The 22,187-nt window shown below is 39.5% G+C and overlaps 1 protein-coding gene and 1 pseudogene across 2 annotated transcripts in view; one reads left to right on the top strand and one right to left on the bottom strand.

The window, feature by feature from the left end:
• TOX3 (TOX high mobility group box family member 3) overlaps window positions 1–22,187 on the top strand; it is a 101,823-nt gene that overhangs the window by 32,401 nt on the left and 47,235 nt on the right. The gene's annotated exons all lie outside the window — the stretch shown is intronic.
• LOC117034352 (40S ribosomal protein S29-like) lies at window positions 5,785–5,955 on the bottom strand (annotated as a pseudogene).

Raw genomic sequence — 22,187 nt, 5'->3', positions numbered from 1 at the left:
TCTTCAGAAATAAGGAGCTACTTGTAGTAATACTGCCTCAGGTCCATTATAAGATTTAATGTATGTAAAATATCTAGGAAAATATATGTGCAGTCTCTGCCCTCCTTTTAAGTACTTAATGAATCAAATAAGTAGTGAAATTCCACTTATTTTAAAAGTTCTGAATTTTAGATTTTTCAATTTTAAATTGGCTTTTCCATCCCAATTCTGGGTCATTCTGCTTTTACTCAGTAGAGTTAGTTTTAGAACCAGAATACAAGCATCACAGAAAAGTCATGCCACTTTTATTTTGGAAAAGAACTAACATTTCCTGAACCCTTACAGGATTTCAGATACTCTGCTTGGAGCTTTGCATGTATTATCGCATTTTAACTACAAGAGAAATAGTTTTCAGTGTATTTTCAATTTTTGTCTCATCCTTTGTAATTTTCACTTATGCCTTTACCCTTGCAACCATTTTAATTATATGGATGTTTGGGAAGTATGGGCCTGGTCCTAGATATTTCTGAAGAAACAGTTATTTGTCATCTTTGTGATGAATATACCATACATCTCCAGTTATCATAACACGAAATGTTTCTGGAACACAGAGGTAGCATTGTATTTCCTGTTGTTTGAAAGATGGTGCTGCTGATTGTGATAGCTCTCTTGAGCGTGAGTGAAAATGGAGAACCAGTTGCCTTTTCGACAGCATAGTGTTCTTTGGGTAAGGCGCTGATTTATTCAGCCTTTTGTGTGGTGTCTCCACCTGTTTTTTTCTTAAGCCCCTAAAAGACTTGGTTGCTGTTTGCAAATTGGCCATTTTTTCCTTGTGACCCAGTGCTTTGGTACACAATATGATACCATGTTTCCCCCAAAATAAGACCTAGCCGGACAATCAGCTCTAATGCACCTTTGGAGCAAAAATTAATATAAGACCGGGTCTTATATTACATAAGACCCGGTCTTATATTACAGTAAAATAAGACCGGGTCTTGTATTAATTTTTGCTCCAAAAGATGCATTAGAGCCGATTGTCCAGCTAGGTCTTATTTTCGGGGAAACACGGTATTATGTACATACATCGTGTTTGGAATTGCAGAAAGAAAATTGATAAACACTTGAATGGGAAGTGATAGGATTTATTTTTACCTACCTTGCTCACACCAGGTTCTCAACGTTCCTTCCTTCCTGTCGAAGCTCAGGTCATGATGCTCCCTGACATTCACATTTGCGTTTTTCTTCTAAATGTCAGGCACGTTCCTCACCCAGGGCTTTTCCACGTGCCCTTTTCTTCTGCAAGGAATGCTTTCCCCAGCTCTTGGTAAGGCCAGGTCCTTCTCATCGTTTCTGTCTCAGCTCAAAATGTCACCTCCTCTGAGAAGCCTTTCTGTTCACCCACTCAGAACTATCCTTTCCACTCAAGTTTTTGAAGTTACATGATCTTACTTTATTTTCATGTGAAATTATTTATTGTCCTCTATCTTTGCCTCTCCCCACGCGTCAGGGACCTTGGTCTCTTTTGTTGCCAGCTGCATTTGAAACATAACAATAGTACCTGGCATACTCGTATAATAATAAATATGGCATTTGTTGTATAAATCAACATATAGAGCAGTAACTATACTCTGTACATAGGAGAAACAGAGGCTCGTGATGGTTGAAAGACCCCTGAGTAAAGTTCTGGGTTATAAAACAGTTTGGATAGTAATCATTTTGAGGGAGTTGGACATCATGTGTCAGCTTTGTAGTTTTGCCTTAAATAAAACCTCCCTGGCACTTGGGCAACTATTTCTGAGGCACATTTTTATCTCTGTAATTCAGTTGAAAGAAAATCGATTTGAGCCAATAGTTCTGTGTCTTTCCCAGAATGTGTCCTGATTTCTGGGGTATGGTAATAAAAAATATCTTTTCATGGTCAAACTATCTTAAAAATGAACGACCACATACAATCAAATGCAAGCCACAGGGCTTGTCAGTTTCCGTATGTTATCCTCCATTTCATCCTCTACATATACTGTGGGAGGGAGGGATGACAGGTGTAACATTTTAAAAATGTTTGACAGTAGCTATCTTGTTTGGGTTTAAGTGTTCTTTGAAATTATAAAGTCAAAGACCATTCTATGCTGAAATTTTTTTTTTTAAGTACTCTAAACTTTTTTAGTCATTGGAATAGTTTAATTGGAATAGACTAATAGTTTTCGAATTTCTCAAGGCCTTAAGGCTCACTTGTCCCACTGTTGCTGGGCTCTCTCATGTTTTCTCGGAATAGTTCTTACTTCTCTGGAACTCTTTGAGTTGCTCGGAGTTCCCGTCTCCTTTCTTTCCTACATTCTTTCCATCCTCACTGAAAAATGCAGATCTGTGCTTTATAAAGAAGCACGTGCGTGACAGGAGGAGAAGCAGGGCCTCCAAATCTGTGAACACGTCACCTCTTCAGATTTACTTTCAAATACCTTCTTAGACTCATGGTTCTTTGGTATTACAGATACCTTTGTTTTGGTGTCCTTTACATTCCCTTCTCTATTTTAGTGGCCTGAATTCAGAGCTTTTTATAGGATGCACTTGTTCTAATTAATTATGATTCATATTCTCCTGTTGTTGCTTGGAGGGTCACAGCGTGACCAGTGGGAGTCTCCTTAAGCTTCCTTCTTGGTACTCTTGGCATCACCCCCAGACATCCCTTATAGCAAATGCTTGTATTTTCTGAGAACCACAAGAGGTTCCAGTCGAACTCTGTGTTCTTCTGCCCCAACACATGGATCTGTTCTTCTCCATGGAGCTCTGAGTTCTTTTACTAGAGAATAACATTAGAGTCTAAAATTTGAATGCTGTCCATTCAGATGCCTCCGGAAAAAAGATGTGACTCCCTTGTTTGGTCATTTTAGGGAGAGAACTGAAAAAAAACAAAACATTTTTTGGGGGTAAGGTCCTGAGTTCAAATAGTTGTTTCCAATTTAAGTCCAGCATTACTAAATCTATTTTTTATTTTCTAACATACATTTTTTATATGTGTTTCTGCTCCACACACCTACTCTAATTTTCTAAGACCCCTGTCCTATGTATTCCTTTCTCTTCTTTAATATTTTGTATCTCACCCATTCCTTTAGTGTGATTGTTTTATGGACACAAATATTTTGAGATTATCCATACTTGTCATAAGAGAAGGAGGAAAGGCAGGTAAAAAAGGACCTTGCGTTTTAATTTGTAAGCGGCATCATCTTTTAGCAAAGCTTATATTTCTTGGAAATGAAACATTTTTTGAGGTACAGGGGAAGGAAGGAAGTGTGTTTCCAGGCATTGGAAGAATACAGCTGATTTTGTACTTGGAAGTTCCGTCCTCATCACTACCCTTCCCACCCCTCCCAGAAAATCTCTCTGGTTTTTGACAGGCTTGGGATGGAGGGGGTCCTTTCAGATTTTATCTTGCAAATACCATGACTCGACATCATACACCGGCCTGAGAACTACTATTGTGGATCTTAGATCTAGGACTTGCCAATTCAAGCGTAAAGGTTAATTATATTAGTACAACTGCTAATGTCAAACATTATGTTCAATATATAATAAGATGGTGCGCTAAGTCTGTTTGTTTTGACCAATACTTAGCAGTTAAGTGCTTGTATGTACTTAAGCATTATGAGTATTTGTGTGTGCACACGTACGCGCGTCTGCACATGAGGCCACATTGCATTTTCTGGAGGAATTGTAAGTGCGTGTGATTGGCAAGTGTGAAATTGAATTTAATATGAGATTCTCTGTCTTAGGTAAAATATTTGAAAGAATGTTGATAGCAAAAATCCTGTCTAGCTTGGGAAAAAAATGGCTTAATGTGTTTTGGGAGCAAGAGGTCTGCATGTTAAAATTTCATTTAAATGGCAAAACCCTTTTAGAACTACAGTGAGGAATTTCATTTTAGTGGGAAAACTTTAATTTGCCTATAACATGAGGTACAAGTCATTAATTGCACCAAAGATAACATACTAATTAAAAGGTTCATGTATAGTTTCAGAGGTTAACCGTGTACACTGACATACTTGGAATAGAAACTAATTATATTATGTTCTCTAAAAGGAGTATTTTTACCCACTAATCTAAAATACCTTATTATAGTACTGTTTTTTTTCTAGCTTGAAAAGAAATCTTTTGGATGTTCTTTGTAATAAAACTGCAACGATAAGCATTCAAACCCCATGATGACGCTATATAAATAGCTTTACTTGCAAAATTAGCTTCAAGCATAGTTATAGAGATAGTTCCAAGTAAACATTTATTCATGTTTGCTGCTTAGGAGAAAGATACACAAAGTGGAACTTTTCTCAACTTTATTATCCTGGGTTGAAAGAACATCACAAAACCCAGGATTTCTGGAAAATACTCCAGTGCTTCTTTTGGAATTACTTTATCAATAGCAGTCATTTTTGATAGTGTCATTCACGCTTCTCGCATTTTAAACCTCTTAATTGTTACATATGTAATAGTATATATACTTGTATCTATAGCTGTACATGTGAACTTAAATTATGAAATGTATTTTACATACAATTGTATAAGTAGTGAGAATGCTTAAAGAATACTGATAGAACAATCACCTACCGACCCAACAATCAACTAAATTGAAAGTTATCAATAATGTTGAAGGCCCCCATTGTCCTTCTCAATTCCAACTCCCTCCATCCCCATCCCCAGAAGGAGTCACTTGCCTGAATTTTATATTTATCATTCACTTGCTTTTTAACAGTTTTCTCACACAGCTGCCTCCCCTTCAACAATATATAGTTCAATTTTGCATACTTCTGGTGTCTTTAGTAAATGGAACTGTAGTGTACACTTTCTTTTCTGACTTGCTTTCCCTCCTCAATATTACTCTGCTGTTCGTCTGAGTTGATGCACGTGGCTGTACTTCTTTTGTTTTCACTGCTGTCCGCTACTCCATTGTATGAAGGTACCATTTCTGTCGGTGGACATTTGTCACCAACAGTTTGCTAGTAGAATCCTGCAGACATCCTGTGTCTGTACCCCAGTGCTACATGCGAGAGTCCCTCTCATGTGTTCTCATACAAATGGAGGTCACGGGTTTAGGGTCGGGCATGTGCTTGGCTAGGTAATGCTGAGCTGGTTTCCAGAATGGTTGTGCTACCATATACTTGCACCCAGAATGCATCTGGGTTTGACATTGCCTCCAAATCGGCCTTCATCATAAAGTTTCTAGATATTTGTGTGGCGAATTCATTCTCTGATTAAATCAAAGGACAACTTATCTCTTATAATGGAGACTTATAGTTCTGCTATGATAGCATATGTCTTAGCTTACAGTGCTTAGTCAAAAGTGCCCAATATTTTTGATCAAATATTAAACATGTTCAGTAACGAATCAAACCTGAAACTCTTTCATCATATTGTTAGAGTTATGCAAAGTCCAGAGCTTCCTGGTGACATAGCTGAGTTATCTGGTTGACGTTCATTCCTTCTTGGGCTTTCTACTGCTACCTAACATGATTGGAAGTCATTATTTTCAAATGATACAATGTAGATACCAAAAAGAAAAGAAAAAAAGAGACAGTATTAGCTCTAGTAAAGTGTAACTGAGATCATAGGTAAACTGTAAAAATTATCTAATGTATTTCATTTCTCCGTATATGACTTTTGGCCAGTTGTGCACTAAGTGATATTTTGGTTTATGCAGGGCATCCATGCTCTATTTTTTTTTTCAATTGAAGTCTTTTTTTTATTTTATGTACAAAGAGCTGACGTTGTTTCTGTAGTAAGGTAGACATCTTGAATGATTCATTCATGGAAGTTCACTTAGTCCAACTTAATGAAGCCTATATCCTCCTTGTACTGACGGAAATACTGGTGACACATATTGAGGCCGTATTTCCAGATCTAACCAGGCTGGTTTGAGCAGCTGCAGCAAGAACGAGAACTCTGGCTGAATTTTCTTGGATGACTCCAGTAGAGCTGCTGGTGACCCATCTAGCTCTCTCGGTTGCAACAAGGTCTCATTTGCTCTATTAGTATGGAAGTAATTGAGGATATATCATTTTCCTTAAAAATGGTTTTTGACATATTTTCCTAAAGATTTCTTATTTGTGGCTTATTTTGCTTATGCAAATATGTACAAACAAGTTGAAATGAAGACTTCAGTGATTTAAGATTCACTTTTCTAAACGATCACAGACCTGATGTCCAAGAAGGCAGAAAACGCATCTTCAAAGCCACTTAGCTTTCTGCAGTTCCTTAATGCCTCTAGTTTTATTTTTTTAATGCAGATTTTGCATTCCTTTACCTGGTATCTCCATGTTTGCGATCATACAAAAGTCATGCCTTTCTCTCTTCCCCCATTCTTTGAATAAAATTGATTTTCTGGGAACTATCAACTTCATTCTGTAACTTTGAAAAATTTTAATGTATTTCTTAGGTGTCTGTGTACCCCAGTTAACAAAATGAGGTGTCACACATTTTAACCTGGAATATCAATCAGTTGTATGAGTCTCATCACCTTGAGAGTCCATGACTGCTTTGTTGGAAGCTTGGACCAGTTTGAACAGAATTCAGATCTCTGGGTGATTCTGACCAAGGTGTTCAGCTACTTAAATCCATTAGCCTCCATGATAACCTCCTTTGAGAATTTGGCACAAACAACACTATATTATAAATGCAAACTCTTCTTAGGTGAAGTACATTTAGAAGGACGTTCTAAAGAGGAGAGTCAGAGTTCTAAGGAGAATGGTAATGTGTGATCTAATCTGTTTTTGAATCTTTAAAATGATTGTAACGTGGTATCTCGTTGGAGGTCTCCCCAACTCTTCACCTCCAAGGACCAAGAACCCATCAGGCCTTTGCACTGTGCACTGCAACCTTTTTGTAATCTGTCTGCAATCTAGTCAGATACCTTACTTGGTGGGTTGGGTTGAGATGAAGGCAATGGTGACTGTGTTTTGAATTTTTACCTTCTTGTTCACTCTTTTTTTCCCCTTGGACTTTCCTATTGGTTCTTGTCTTTTGGTAGCTAGACCTCTGGTAGCTCTTGGGAAATGGTGCTTGAGCATTTTGTGTGTTTCAGGCATGTGCCTAGTAAGACTCGAAACTGAGAAGCACGTTGTGCATTGTTTTTAGCCTGAGAAGAGTTTTTATTGAGCCATTCCCACAATTCTTGGACGTAGAAAAAATAAATTTACAGTTTAATATCAAGACCCTTCTTTTACAGTGATTGTAATTTTGACTAGGAGTATCAATGAAGAGCTACATTAATAAAATTCATCATTGAGATTTCACATAGGTTTAGATAAAACTCAAGACTTTTCCTAGAGATTTTTCTTTAATTTTTTAAAATTTTCAATTATCGTTGACATTCAGTGTTATATTAGTTTCAGGTGTACAACATCATGGTTAGGCATTTATATAATTTATGAAGTGATCCCCCTGACTAGTCTAGTACCCACCTGGCATTATACATAGTTATTCCAATATTATTAACTGTATTCCCTATACTGCACTTTACATCACTAGAGATTCTTAATTCTTGTGATATAAAATGATTAGCTCATTGAATGTGATTCTGACTGGTTTGCATTCTGCAGGAGGAAGTTGGGGCTTATCCGTGAGACCATTCTCTGGATGCAAAAGGCGTTAGTAATTTTTTGTGGCAAAATTCAGTCATCAGCTTCATGAAAGCCAGTCTAGTTACATACAGTGTCTTACATAATCTGCAGTTATTCCTATACTTCCAAATTGTCAATGAACTTCTTTAATGCTTACTTTGGAGACCCTGTATTCAGAGTTTATTATAACTAAAGAAACAGGCAACCAAGTAATCCCTCCTAAGGAATGGATTAGCCACATGACTATTGTTATATGAATGAAAGGTTAATCAAAAGCAGAACTACTGGTGGCATAAATTAATCATTATATCTTCATTGCACCGATGACCAAAATGAGAGTAGTGAGATGGGAAGGTATTCTAGCCTGACTTTTTTCTTTTCCACATTTTGTTCTCCTCACCTGATTTGGACTCTGTTGCCTCTTTAAAAGTTGCTCTTCTTTTAATGCGTCACCGGAGACTGCTGTTCTAGGGCACTTGTCTCATCTCCACTCTCCGTTTCCCTAGAGCGTGTCCCTCGCCTCAACTTGCCGTCTCTCCTGCTTGGTCCTTTCCTTGTCCATCCCAGTGAGTGTTTTAAGAGCCTTCTTTATCCTATCAGTGAAACAAACCCCACCTCTGCCATGCTTTTGAATCTCACCTGTGCTTTGGAATGTCAGGTGAGCAGGAGAGCTTGTCGACAGGACTAGACTCTCCATTCGTGTGGCTCTGGGGCCTCATGCACACACACAGTTCTCATTTCTCTTCATTTTCGAGCCTGAGTTTCTTTATACTGTGCCTTTTCATCTTATCCCAGCAAGAAAAATTGTTGCACAACTAGTAGCGGTTGGCATATGTTGCCCTCATTTTCAATTTTGCTGAAAGAAACTACTTAATCCCTGGATTTTCATGACCTATTATTTATTAAATATCTCATCTCATGCTGTAGTGACTATGAAAGTGGTGATTCTGTTGGAGAACAAATACCAGAGTACGACTACTTGATTTTAAAAACAGCAATAAAGCAGGCTTTGGAGTGATGTGTAATTATCTGACACGTTTGTTCTTAGAGTACTGTTTTATTGTATTGAAACTGGTTAGTTTACAATATGTGTGTTGTTCCCAGAAGCACATCCTTTGGTTCAAGTAATGCTGTAAAATAACAGCTCTTTTTGTTAACTTTTTATTATTCTGTGGGAGTTGTTGGAAAACAAATTCTCTAGAATTTTCTCTAGAAAACTTATCAATACAGTTTAAATACTCGCTGCCTTTTTTTCTTTTTCTTTTTTGTAATAAAACCTTAGAAGATTCAGGTTATAATTTACTTTGGAAACTAAGGTAAAATTTTGCCATCTCCCTCTCTCCTTTCATTCTTTAATTTGCTCATTCATTTAATATGAGTACCTGCTTATATTGCCACTGTGCTGGGTGTTTTGGTAATATCGTTAGAGATCAGGCAGAAGGAAGTTGGCAGCAGTAGTTGTGATAAGGTGTGTGGTAGGCTTGTGCTTTATGTCCATTCCCTTGTCTGGGCCTCCCAATGAATGACCCCATGAGGTCACCTTCTCCATTTTACAGGTGACAAACCTGAAATCTAGAAATGGTAGGTCGCTTGCCCAGAGTTCTGGGACCCAGCCCTGTTTGACTTCATAGCCCAAGGCTCTTTCTTCATTCTGCATTTTAAAATTTACTAAATTGCATTAATGAACAAACATAATTTTCATGGTGGAAAGGTTCCAATAAACACGAGTCTTTTCAAAAAAAAAATTCAGTAGATACAAATATTAATTTAAACCAGGGATCGGTGACCCATGGGTCAGTTACCTGTTTTTGTAAATAAAGTTTTATTGGCACACAGCCATGCTCCTTCATTTACATACTGCCTATCTTCTATGGTTGCCTCTTACTATTGCAGACAAAGCTGAATAGTTGGCAACAGAGACCAGATGGCCCACAGAGCCTGAAATATTTACTCTCTGGTCTATTAAGAAAAAGTTTGCCAACCCCTGATTTAAAGTAACACGTAAAATGCCATCATTAGTGGTAGTAGTAGTGTTATACTTACCAGCAAGCTGGTGTTATCCTTAATGCAAGAAGCAATATTATTGGACAACGTTTTGAAATTTCCAGAAACTGAGTTAATGAGGTTCAGTCTTTAGAATATCATTTAGGAATTCTTTTTGGTCCCTCAGATTTTTGTCATAACTGTAAAATACTTCCTCTGCTCTTAGTTTTGTCAAAAGTTATATTTGAGAGGTCTTTCTGGAATTCTTCATTTTCAGTACAGTGTAATTAATTTTTTTGTTTCAACCTCAATACGAAAGATTTTCTTAAAAACTTTACTGCTTTTCATTAGGCATGGCAGCCTGGATCAATGGTAATTTCCCTTCTTTGCTGTTGAAATATTTTCTCAATCTGTGCATTTTGTTGAGAGTAGACTTTTGCATTTTGACTGCAAATTGTTTCCTTTTGTAGTAGGTTTGACTTGCATAATATTTATTGCTGCTTATCTTGCTGGCAACTGGCTTTTTCCGGCTAATATAAGGGAAGACATTTTAGAAATGCGAACTAAACTCGAAGCATGGAAGAGTGTGGCTTTCCTCACCCATGTGAGATTGTCCTGCTGTATTTTACTTTGCAATCTTATTCCTGAATGGTTGTAGCTTTTATTTTTGTGTTCCTGGTACTGTACGCAGGCTGGCAAACAGCATGCACTCAGGGAATGCTGAACTGTTTGTCTGTTGTAGGGTTGAGAGGAACTTTCAGGAAAAACAGAGTTGCAGTGTCCCTGAAGCCATGCATTGATAAGCCACCTGGAGAGGTGTGGCCACTTTTCTCCCTTACTGATAACGGCCCAACTTTTATTTGGTAGGTATTCCGATTACAGGAAACTATGATATCTATCCTTCCTCCTTTTTCTGTTGCTTTCTTCTGTCGAGTAATTGCAGGATGGTGATAAGAGGCCATGCTACCCCAGGAAGGAAGACAGAGGGGGCCTTAGTTGGTGGCATGGTTGTCTCATATAGATCCTTCTAGATAGGGAGGGTTGTCCAAAGAATCTGTTTAGATGAGTGGCCGAGGACAGTTGTTTTCCCCAGGATGGTCCACAACGGTAGCCTTTGGGATTGGAGAAGAAAATATTAGTAATTCCCTGTTTTCTATCATCCTTTCTTAGTATAATTTTTGATATGTTTCTGAAATATGCATAATATATCAGAATGGGGGTAATTATGTATACAATTCATAAATCAGTAAATCTGCCTATGTTGGAGGTGGGCGCCTATGTTTTTAGAGCGAGTACACTGGCTCCAGAGTGTACTCAGGAGCTCACCTGTGTGTGTCACCACATGTCCTGGGCCAAAGTCCCCTGGAGAATGGCACCTGTTTCATTGGTTGTGGTGAGAAATTAATGAGTTAGCATATGGAAAGGGTTCTGAACTGCTTGATGCAATGGTAAGTAATATGAAAGTATTAACTGATTATTTATATGAGCACCTTTATTAGAGGCATGTAATAAAAAAATAATTAGAAACTACTTACTTAAAATTTAAGATTTCAGAGTTAAATCGTTCTTCGTTTGAGTCCGGACTTTCTTGCTGTATGATTGTGAACAAGTTACTTCACCGCTCTGAACTTTGCTGCTTTAGCAGTAAATGGGGATTGCAATAATAATAAAGTCACATTTCACTGACTAAGGCCCACACTTTTTCGTATTTTAACATGTACTTAGATTGTATCTTACAATCAGTGGCGTCTTAGATTTTATGAAATGTGATAGTTCCTACCTTATAAGGACACATTAGATAATTAATGGGATGTGATTAGCATAATGCCTAGCTTACAGAAGGTGCTCAATAAATATTACCTGTTGTTATTAAGACACATTGGCATACACGGGAAGTGAGAAAGCAGAATGCAGTGACAGTAGTTGGAGGTTTTGGAGATCAGCCCTTGATATCTAGTAAGAGCACAGGTTGTAGCCTTCACAACTCTTGCAAGTGCTCCCATGGGACCCAGCTTAAGAAACATGGCCGCAGTTTAGTGTTCTCCAAAAATCTTTGTGAAACATCCCTGTGTGATACTGTCGGTTCATATGACCAAATGCTGATGAGGTAGTACCAACACTGGTCAGTTAGCAGGGTGTTTGTTGATTGTTAGGATCTGCCAGGAGGTGATGTGTGTGGGATGTACTCCTTCGTTAGTGTTCGAGCCATAGAATTGCTTCCTTCAATTCCTGAGATGTTTAAACACCAAATAGGAAAAGTGCAGATAGAGGGTAAAATTGGATGCAATGTGGCTTCCTTTGCCAGCTAAACATTAGGAAGGTTTTTAATCTCTTAAATATAGCATGATCGCTTTTCTTTGGAGAGGAACACTGATCCACAAACCCTTTTCTGTGTCTTTGCAGAGATGGAAAACTTCTGGCCTACGTAAAGTGTCCGTTTTTACTTTGGATCAGAGCAGAAATTCCCAGTGGTCACATTGGAGACAGTGACGCTTGTGTTTAGGCCAAAGATTGATGCTTCCTTGGTTTTCTGCCTGTCTCAGACATCTTGTCCACTGTCAGAACCCGACAGAACTGACTTGGGCAGAGCTTTCGTGAAGGGCCCCGCATTTTGTACCTCCTATCTGGGCTGACCCTAGAGTTGTTCAGCCATTTCTCTGCTTACCTTCTACCTGTCTGGACAGGTCTGTGTTTGAAGCCATAGGGAAAGCATATGTTCAGCTCAGTAGAACCACGAGTCCAGGTATGTACTCTGCCAGCGGAGAGTATCCTGAGGTGGGTCTTAGACCCTTTAAGACTCCTAGGGAGGAGATTGGTTTAGAAATAATCACAATGAGGCTTACATTCTTTTTATTTGGGGTGGAGGATGGGGATAGAAGAGAGACTTTGACTAAAACTCTCAGCAGTTTTACTTCATTAGTTTGTTTTTTGTGGAGTTTTAGAATCAGTCTGGTCCTAAAAATCTGGTTTCAGAAGTTACGGGTTCTTCATACTTTCCTCTTGCATATTTCTCTCTCTGATCAAAAAACTTGCATTAATACTGCACTCACACGTGACTTTAGTTAACATTATGACTATTTGGAACACATGCCATGAAGAAAAACGAAAGGAATACCCCTCAGATAATTCCCAAGGACTGGGTTCTGCGCGTCTGTCCAAAGTTAATGCCGCCTGCTTCGTCTGAACAGCTGTCTGTGTCACTAAGACTGGCGTGGCGGCACCTAGTTCCTTTCTTGCCTGCTGGCTTTCTAATTTTCCCCCTGTGATCATAGTTATAAAACCTAATTTCCAGGGGGGTCTTGTGAATCATATTAGTAGCTTTGTGTTATAATAGCAATTTTATATTGCACTGGTATTCATTTTCACTGTTACGGAAGAATCAAATCAGTCCCTCTCTTATTATGCTGTTGAACTAGAAAATAATGGGCCTGTAATGTAAAGCTGCTAGTGTGATGAAACTCGCTCATTGTGCCGGGGTAAGAATGTCCTTCCTTGTTCCAGCTCACTTGAAACTGTGATTGAGAACGGAAATGGAAAGCGTTCCTACGTCTGTGATAAGGCCCCTCGTCTGTCCTTCATTTGAATACGTAATTGTCATTTTAGGGCGCAGGGGGTGCTTGTTGGCACACTCGGAGGCCTTCCCTGCCACCGGAGTGAGGTGAGCAGGAGGCAGTGTGGACCAGTTTTACACGACGGTTTCCCTTTTAATCATGAGTAACATTGGATGTCTCTTTGCTACTGGGGGACTTGTTGGCACCCTCTTTCATGCTCGTCAAGGGCTTCTCGCTTTTTAAAAATATATAAAAAAAAACACACAAAAAACCATAAAGAGCACATTGAGGCTACATGGTTAGAAAGTCCAAGCCCCCCAAAGGTGCTGATTTGACAGGGATGTTGGGAGGCAGGTCAAGTGACTGCTTAATGAAGACGAATGAGGAAAATTGTTGGTACCAGGATCACGCGGGGGCGCCCAGCCCAGGTTGTTGAAAGTGTGATGGAATCTCATCGCTTCATTTATCAGTGTCATATTTGGGCTAAAAGTGAGCAGTATTGTTCTCATTTCTCCCAGATGGATAGGTCAACTTTAATATTTATTGCTCTTGTAGAACATTTGTTTGATGTATTTCCATTAGCTAGGCAATAATAGAAAAGCAGTGGAGAGAAACATAAAACAGTTCCCTTCCTACTCAGTTGAAATACAGCATACACTAATGTATAACTACAGCTTGAAGTGCCATTGATTTCCCCCCTTTTGGCTGATGACATGATTGTATATATTAAAGATTCCCATGAAAATAATGGGGAGGCAGCATGAATATAATATGTATTGAGAGCAGCTGGCAGGGTATAAATTGTGTTGTCTTTTGATTTTCATGATTTGGCCACACAATTGGTGAATTTCTCTTGGCTATATATTAAATTCGTAGCCCAGTATCATATTTTAGAATTGGGAATAATGTGCAGTAGATTGCATCATCCTCTGGGTTCTACGGTGAATCTCAATAAAGCTAGAATTTTCTTCACATTATAGAGCAAATTGTTTTCAGTCGCTGAATAATGTTGATTTTTTTTCTTTATGTCTTTGTGGGAGAAAAATACCTTGTTATAAAAAGTGTTTTCCCATATGTTTTGAATATATTAAAGATAAGACCCTAAACAGGCAAAAAGATTGGCTCTGCAAGGGCATCTAGCTCCGATTTATTAGCTGATGTTCACATTTTGCAGGAATCTGAACCCTGGGATATTATTTTATGCTGTGGAACAAACCTAGCTCTTTGTGAGGTAGGTGTTGTCTTAAGTGCAAAGCAAACATCCTAGCCATATGTTTCTATAATTTAAATTAATTTGGTACAGTCATACTGTTAATCTTTAGTGACTTGTTGATTGGCATTTTGCAGACATATTTCTGGAAGGCTCCCAATACCATTTTCTGCAGCCTTTCTGGCAGTAGCAAAGAGCAACATTTCCACAAATTGGAATCTTGTACAGCACTGGGAAGCGAGCCAAGATTTAAATTAGACAATAACCTCTGCTCTGTATATAGCTTCTATTCTTCAGCTGTAGGCAGAGTGATTTGTTTAATACAGTCAGCCCTGTAGCATATAATAGACTGATATATGAGTCACTCCTTGGCAATGTGTGTTTCTTAAATTTATATAGATTGAACAACTGGTTGGTAATGTACTTAGTTACAGTTGTACAAACAATAACTATTAGCAGGGCTGAAACAGGCCTGGAAAAAGCTGCACTGGGCTGGTGTTTGTGGGGATTCTGTAGTATTGCCGAATTTCAGAATAATTCCCCTTTTGAAGCTAAGGGAGACTCTATTTCATAAACATGAGTGTGCTTTTTTTAGCAAAGTAGCAATAAAAGTTTTATGTTATACTTTTCTGTTTCTCATTTTCTATTTGTTTAAAATTGAATTGGGGAACCTAATTTGCTTCAAAAATTAAACGTAACATCAGTCTACATTTGGGGCAGGATCATTTGGTTGTAAGGTTTTGTTTTTTTTAACATTTGCTGTTTCTTTTCAAAGAACATGGGTATAGATGTGTATTTTTCATTTCTTTTTCCAGGTTAGTTTGTTGCTGGCATGAATGTTCATAGGTTGAAAGAGATCTTTCTGAACAACAAAGATCTTTTCTTAAGGGAAAAGCTTGTGCTCCAAGTTCAGTTCATGTTTATTTAAAAGATTAAAATCATTAGACCAGATCTCACTTTTTTGTCCAAAAGAAAATTGATTTTGCTCCCCATAAAAGTGGGATCTGAAAGAGGATATTCAGGAATACGCAAATAGAGGCGATGTAGAAATCTGTTTGTGCAGCTGAACAAAGCAATTCCGTTTTTACCGCTGAATATTTACTTAGCCTTGGTGTGAAAATTTCTGAACAGAATTGTCACCTGTCTTTAGAAAGGACTTCTTTTGTGAGGCAAAGGGGATCGTTTTGATCTGAAATGTTTTAATGCCTTTTTTTTTTAACTTATGCCAACTCGAGCATTTCTAAAATAACGTACCCCGTAAATATTGAACAATACAAAGACATCTTTCATAACAGTTGATAGTATGTTGCATGTGCTCAGTGGAAGCCAAGCAGTAGTTAGCGGCAAATGATATGCCAATCAAAAATTATTATTGCGAGTATAACCTGGTATAATGCAGTATCTTATCTGGAAGTGTCAACTTGATATAAGCCAACTCTTTGTCTTCGAAAGTTAAGCTCTTGTTTGCCCTGAGTTCATTCTGTCTCCCAGAGGCTCATTTGAATTGCAGAAAGGATAATCTACTTGACAGTTTTATACATTTAAACAATCTTGATTATATGGTGTTTTACATTTTTTTAAAGCTCCCAGTTCCTAGGCTCTGTGGGCTTTTAAGTCTTTAGTCAGAAAAGAATGAGACAAAGTCATAGGTAGAATTTGATACTCTTTTGTGAACAGCATTTAGTAAAACTGGATACAGCGCCTCTTTTCTTCAGCCTGGAGTTCATGACGGTGATATTGGGTCATTGTTGATGATGGAAACTCTGTTCTCAGAGTTTCTCATACCAAAATTCCAGTGAGAGGCAATGGAAGAAAATGTAATATTCAAGTTGCACCGAAATAGAGATGTATAGAGAATCTTGTGCCCTCCCCCTCACGAAAATTTGGAGAATTTCTAGATGAATTTTGGGGGAAAATTTGAGGATCAAGTGCCTTGCTGCAGGAATCTAAAGATGAGATGTGTGCCAGCTGTGCTCTGGAGGGGCAGGGGCGTGTATATACTGCAGTGGTCGTTAAGAGCAACCATCTGGCATCAGACAGACTGGCTTCAAATCCTCTGCCCACTGTGTGTGTGTGTGTGTGTGTGTGTGAGACTTTTGCATAAGATGCTAAACTTCTCTGAGAATCGGCTCCTGGGGAGAAAAGAATATTTGCCTCATTGGGTTATGATCGAGGGGAGGGTATCCCAAATACCAATCAATGTTACTATTAATATGGCCTATCGGTTTAGCTGCTTTAGAGATAATGAGACCTGGGAATGCTGGTCCAGAGTTGTAACTTGAATACTCACTTTCCTCTCACTAGCAAATTACTTGGATTATTATTAGTTGGCGGTCACATGGCTGTCGCCATATCTTCTGAAGAAAAGAATTTTTGAGGACAAAACAAGGCTTCAGGGAATTGCATTTTAAGGAGAAAGGAAGATCTGTTTCCAAAAGTACTTCCCGAACTCCCGACTCCTTTGAAGACCATATGATGTCTCAAAGGTAAAAGGGGTTTCTTCACCTGTCTTACGAGCTGATGGACAACAGAACTTCACGAGGTCAGCCTTGGTATTATCGCCCTTCCCCAGATGAGGAAATTGGAGCTTAGAGGATTTAAGGAATTTATAAAGAGCTTACATAACCCCAGCTGGGGGGTGGGATTTGAACCCAGGTCCCCCATACTGCAAACCCATGCCCTTTTCAACCACAGCAGGCAGTATTCCTATTTTTAGGAGAATTACTTCTTCCTGGAAGATCCATTAACCACCCCTCCGGGTGTGGTGCTGAGGAGGGTGTTGTCATAAATGAACTAATTAAACCCTGTTGGCCATTTGGCATAAGCTCCTGTACCCACTGGCATACGTACGACACAGGTGGATGGTTTGTCACAGGAAAGCAAGCAAACTGGAAAAACAAAACAAAACAAAACAAAACAAAAACACTAAAACAACAAAGAGCCGTATAATCAGGCTGGCAAAATAACTTTGCTTCTGATGCAAGAGTACTGAGTATTTATTGATAGAGGGCTTGAAAGAGTGATGTAACCAAGTGAACGTAACAAAAACAATGTGTGTTGAGAAGATGATTTATTAGAGAGATGGATTTGATCAGAGATTGGAAGGACAACGGGACACAGTATGATCCAAGTAATGTGGAACCACTGAGATGGCTCCAAAAGCTATGAGAAATAGAAATGAGTCAGTGAGACATGGTGGCCCAATTAGAATGGCCAGACAGCTATAACAAATAGACCCCAAATGTAGAATAAGGTAAACATAATAGATGTGTATTTCTTGTTCAACTGTATGGCTCAAGGTTGGTCTGGTTGACAGTGAACCTGGGCTGGCAGAGGCTTTGCTGTCTTTTAAGTGCCAGCAACCAGTTGGCGTAGAAGGGGAAGTAGGAGGTGGAGAAGCCACACTTGCATCTCAGCTGCTTTGGCCCCAGAGTAACACATCTTTTCTGCTCACATTGCATTGGTGAGAGCTAGTTGCATGGCCCCACCAAAATGCAAGGGGATTAAAGAAACAGCCAGTCATTCTCAGCCATGGAGAGAGGAGTGTGACTTTTAGAAAGTAATTAGCTGTAGCTGCCACAAATGACAAGCAGATTTGTTTGCCAGTATTAGAGGATTCTTTTGGGAGTTGGAAGAAGAGATTATAAAATTATTCTTAAAACTGTGGGTGGAAGGGTTATAGGGGAGTTTTGGATCACCAGTCAGAAAATATCTGCTTTCCTAAGATAGAAAATTCAAGCCTTTCAATATTGGTGAAGATAAATGTTTAAAGAGCGTTGGCCCGCAGGGAGAGCTATAAACACTGAAAAAGCATCTGAAGTGTTGACGTTGAATGTAAGTAGTGTGGCAATGACGGAAGAGCTGTCTGGGTAATTATGCGCTTAAACAGATAGGGGTTTGGGAAATAATTACCTTTCTTCCAATTAAAGAGGGAGATTTTGTAGGAATGGTGAGGTTTCAAGAGGTGGAAGCAAAGGCCCTGGGTGTTTGGATGACGAAGGCACATACTCTAAACAAGGCGCAGTGTTTAAGGAGATTCTGAGACAAACTGGGATGAACATAAAGAAGACACAGAGGAACTTTTCTTGTAAGAAAAAGAGGGGTTGGGAAGGACAAAGGAGCGTGTTTAGGGTTGTCAAATATTTATAACCTATCGTCTGTCTTTGTTCTTGCTGGCAAGTCATTCTCTTCAGATGATATTTGGTATAAAGTGGCCTTTATTTCTTTTCATCCCCCAGTATATTTATACATTTCTTTTTTAACCTTTCCTGGGAACTCACCATTACTGCTTTATTTCATGGTCCACTTTAGGGATATGCTGAACTTGAATAAAAGGGGTAGCTCTCACGTTTCCAAAGACCTGGTTTCCGAGAAGAAGAAGGCTGGAGGCCATGTGGGAGGGAGGGTGTGGGTGGCTGGGTGTGTGAGTGTGCATCCAACGGCAAATATTTTGTAACGTGACCTTACATCGGTTTCTCTCTTGCACGTTATTCTGCACAAGTCGTGTGGAATGCTTTCCCGAGGTCCTGGTCCCTTTGCTCAGTTACAAGTCACAGGTTTCAGATGCCTCTTCCTTTTGTAGGATGGGAGTCCTTCGCAGGTGTATGAACAAAGCAGAGGGACGCTCTGCTCTGTCCACTTGTTCTGTGTTCAGTGAAAGTACAAAGTACATGTTTGTTTTCACTGGTAAGTATAAAGTGGAAAAGCCCACCTGTTTTGACTTCAAAAATACTCTTTTCATCTGACTATTCTTAGAACGAAAACTGGGGTGGACTTTTTTTTTTCCCCCCAGTTGGGTTGTCTGATCTACCTTGTGTCTCATGGAAACAAAATTGAGAGTTGAAAGGATCTACTCTTGAGGGGAAAAAAAGCGAAGATGCTTTTCATCATCTTGCAAATCAGAAGCAAAGATATGGCCTTTTATTTTTCTTATCATCTCCGACAACACCTGGTAACATTGGGAGCCCTGACTCCATTGGAAAGGGGAAGAATGACTTAATTTTGATTGGCCATCTGTCTTGGGTCCCAGATACAGCACATGAAAATTCAGTTTCTCAGGAACGTTCTACATAGAACATTCAAGATTTTCTTTTCGTAGTTTTCAAAGCGACTGACAATAATAGCTCCATTAAAAAGTTTTCAAAATATTGCCAAAGTGAATTTGATCCACTTTGAGAAGTAAATCTAATTTAGAAAGCTAGGAACAACTAAGGAGTAATATTTCAACGTCAGCCTTTGTCATGTCAGGGGGGCCTAACGGAACCGTTCAGATGGGAGTCCTTCAGAACCCAACCTTCCTCACGCTCCTGGTATCGTGGCCCGTGTCCCCAGGTATGTGGGCGCCTTCTTCCATGACAGTGGATCAACCTCCAGGAAAATGATTATGGGACATTGAAAAATACCGACAACGTCGTCTTCTGGTTTTTGATGTGAACGCTTTCCCCGCCAAAGTGCTTGGGCTCCTTTCCACTCTCAAAGGGTAGGATGACACTTAATGACTGCACGGAGTCATTTATTCCTCTATGCAGGAAGCATTTATTTAGTACCTACTGTGCTCCACATGGTGTGTTTTAATACTCAGAACAAAACAGTGAGCCAAAAGGAATGCAATTCCTTGGAGACATTTACAGGCAACGGGCAGGACATGTACTTCCAACCCCAATCCATGTAAAATTGCACCTCTGAAGCTCAAACACCATATATGGCACATACTTAGCACACAATAAATCGGCGCCCTTGTTATTGGTAATACACAGTAAGTCCTAATCTGGGGACACACCCAAATGAAAAATTATTGTTTCTATTTATTGAACACAAATTTGAGGGGTGACTATGAGTCTTGAGATGCGTCTCCTTGAGGGGCTCGCAGTCTAATTAGGGAGAAGGATGAAGAAAGCACTTAGGTTCAGTGTGAAAGACAGCCTGGGCATTTCAGCAGCAAGGCCTGTAAAAGAAAGGACAGTAAAAAGAAAGGACACTTCTAGGAAAGGGACTGGAGGAACCAAGAAGTGAAGGATCATGGGAGCAGAAGGAGAGAGGTTGACAGCCCAGAGAGGAAAGGAAAGGAGTGAGGCTGGATAGATAAGGTGGTGTCAACTTGTGAATGGCCTTTTGCCCCTGCTGAGTAAAGGAGTTTGTAATCAGTAAGCTGTGGTCAGCCTTGAAGGATTTTAAGCCTTCATTTTGGAAGGCTAACCCCACTGAGAACTGATGAAGCAAATTATGCTGTAGCCATGCCTTAGCATACTGTGCATTTATTAAAAATCACATCTTAGACGGTAACGGTGAGGAAAATGGTGGTGGGGATATCTTTACGTTTAAAAGGCGTATTAATTGTATACACTTTGATCTCCATTTTGTTTTAAAGATTATATACACTGCAGAGAAGAAAAACAAACAAACAAAAAAAAATGGGAAAAAGTGCCAAAGTATTGTGCAGTCATACTGGGGGTGAGGTGTGAAATGCTTTTTCTGTTAGTCATGCATTTTAGTATTTTCCAAATTTTTTTGGCAGTATAATAAAAATGTTATTTAACAGGTATATGGAAAGATAACTAGACCCAGTGTAGAAGACGGATTAGAGAGGAGACCCTGGATTCTAAGAGTTGGTAGGATTGGCAGTGCCACTAGAAGTGGTGTGAGGGATGTGTGTGTGTAGTTGGCAGAGCTGAACGACCTTATGTGGAGGATGAGGGAGGATCAAAGGTGATGTTTTGGGTGGGAAATTTAACAGACAGTGATGGGTTACTTGAGAGGAACATGTTAGAGATGGGGAAAGATAAGCTCCGCGATGGATTCATTGAATTTGAGCTGTGGGTAAGGCGTCCCTGCTAATACGCAGAAGGAGCTGGAAATTTGCAACTCAGTGCAGTGACAGATATTTAGACTGGAGAGTGTTGGTGGTTGATGCATCCGACACAATAAATTATCAGAGCACGTGTTAAAAAAGAAACAGACATCTTCTGGGGGATAAGAAAACTGGCTGAGAGGAACCGTTTCCAAATGAAAATACTCCTTCAAAAAGAGAATGGTTGAAAGTGTCACAGGAGGAAAAGTGATCATTTCAGACAAACAGAGACACTACAGTTAAGTGTCTGTCGGATTTGGAAATTAGGAGTGTACAGTAGACCTGACAGCAATTCACTAACTAGAGGGAGACAGATTGCAGAAGGGTGAGCAGTGAATGGAACGATCAGGTTTGAAAATGGAAACTTGGTTCGTGGGATGGGGGAGGGGGTGAGATTAATCTGGGAGGACCTCAGTGGCCTTTGCTCTCGCCTCTCCCCAAGGACGGATGGGATTTGCACATGTTTAAGTTGAGGAAAGAAACAGTGGAGTGGGGAAAGTTGCAGAATCAAATGAGAGGTAAAATGATAGAACCAAGTCTAGACGGGACTAAGATTTCAGGTAGAGGTGGAAGAACACGCTTTCTGGCACAGGAAGGGAAGGAGTGATTTAAGGTGCTGGTTGGGGGTAACAGTTGGATTCCACTTCTTGGTAAGGGACAAACTTCTTTAGTGGAGGAGTGGGTGAGATTTGGAGCAGACAGCTGGAGGGGAAGGGAAGGGGTTCAGCAGAACTGCTGTGGGAAGTGGGTAGGAAGAGGTATAAGGGATTGCGGGTCTCCCAGCGGCTCTGCTGAGATCCAAAACCTAATAATAAAGAGATCATACCTATTGGTAAAGGGCACACAAGGTAGGTGAAGGGGATTAAGAGGTACAAACTGCCAGTTATAACGTAAATAAGTCAGGGGGATGTAATGTCGAGCATTGGGAATATAGTCAATAATAATGTAATAACTTTGTATGATGGCAGATGGTAACTAGACTTATTGTGGTGAACATTTTGTGGTGTATAAAT

This window comes from Rhinolophus ferrumequinum, chromosome 15, assembly GCF_004115265.2.
Source record: "Rhinolophus ferrumequinum isolate MPI-CBG mRhiFer1 chromosome 15, mRhiFer1_v1.p, whole genome shotgun sequence".
Taxonomy (NCBI): Eukaryota; Metazoa; Chordata; class Mammalia; order Chiroptera; family Rhinolophidae; genus Rhinolophus; species Rhinolophus ferrumequinum.
Note: the sequence above shows the minus strand (reverse complement) of the source record. Positions and strands in the feature narration are given on the sequence as shown.